Below are 340 nucleotides of genomic sequence, written 5' to 3' on the forward strand. Positions count from 1 at the left end.
TTTATATTATGCTGGGTTCGGGAAAAGCTTCCTGTAAGGGCAAGCCCCTATAGTTAATTACATCTTAGGTAACAAAAGTTACCTAAGAATACTCTCGATAAAAGTCAAGAAAAATTATCTTCAAAGAGTTCAAATGGTAAGGACATTTCAAAAGATATCGAATTAAGGAATGTGAAAGAGGGTTGGTTCAAATTTAGAACATTTTGTTTTTGAGTCCAAAGGAGGAAACACTAGAGGATGTCACGGATCCGAAGGAGAACTTCGGTGACTTCCCAAGCTATCCTATTATTTGGCTTCAATTTAGGAGAAATCATTTAGATGTTTCATCCTGCAATTTTTT

This window comes from Phalaenopsis equestris, unplaced genomic scaffold, assembly GCF_001263595.1.
Source record: "Phalaenopsis equestris unplaced genomic scaffold, ASM126359v1 Scaffold000152, whole genome shotgun sequence".
In the NCBI taxonomy this organism is placed as follows: domain Eukaryota; kingdom Viridiplantae; phylum Streptophyta; class Magnoliopsida; order Asparagales; family Orchidaceae; genus Phalaenopsis; species Phalaenopsis equestris.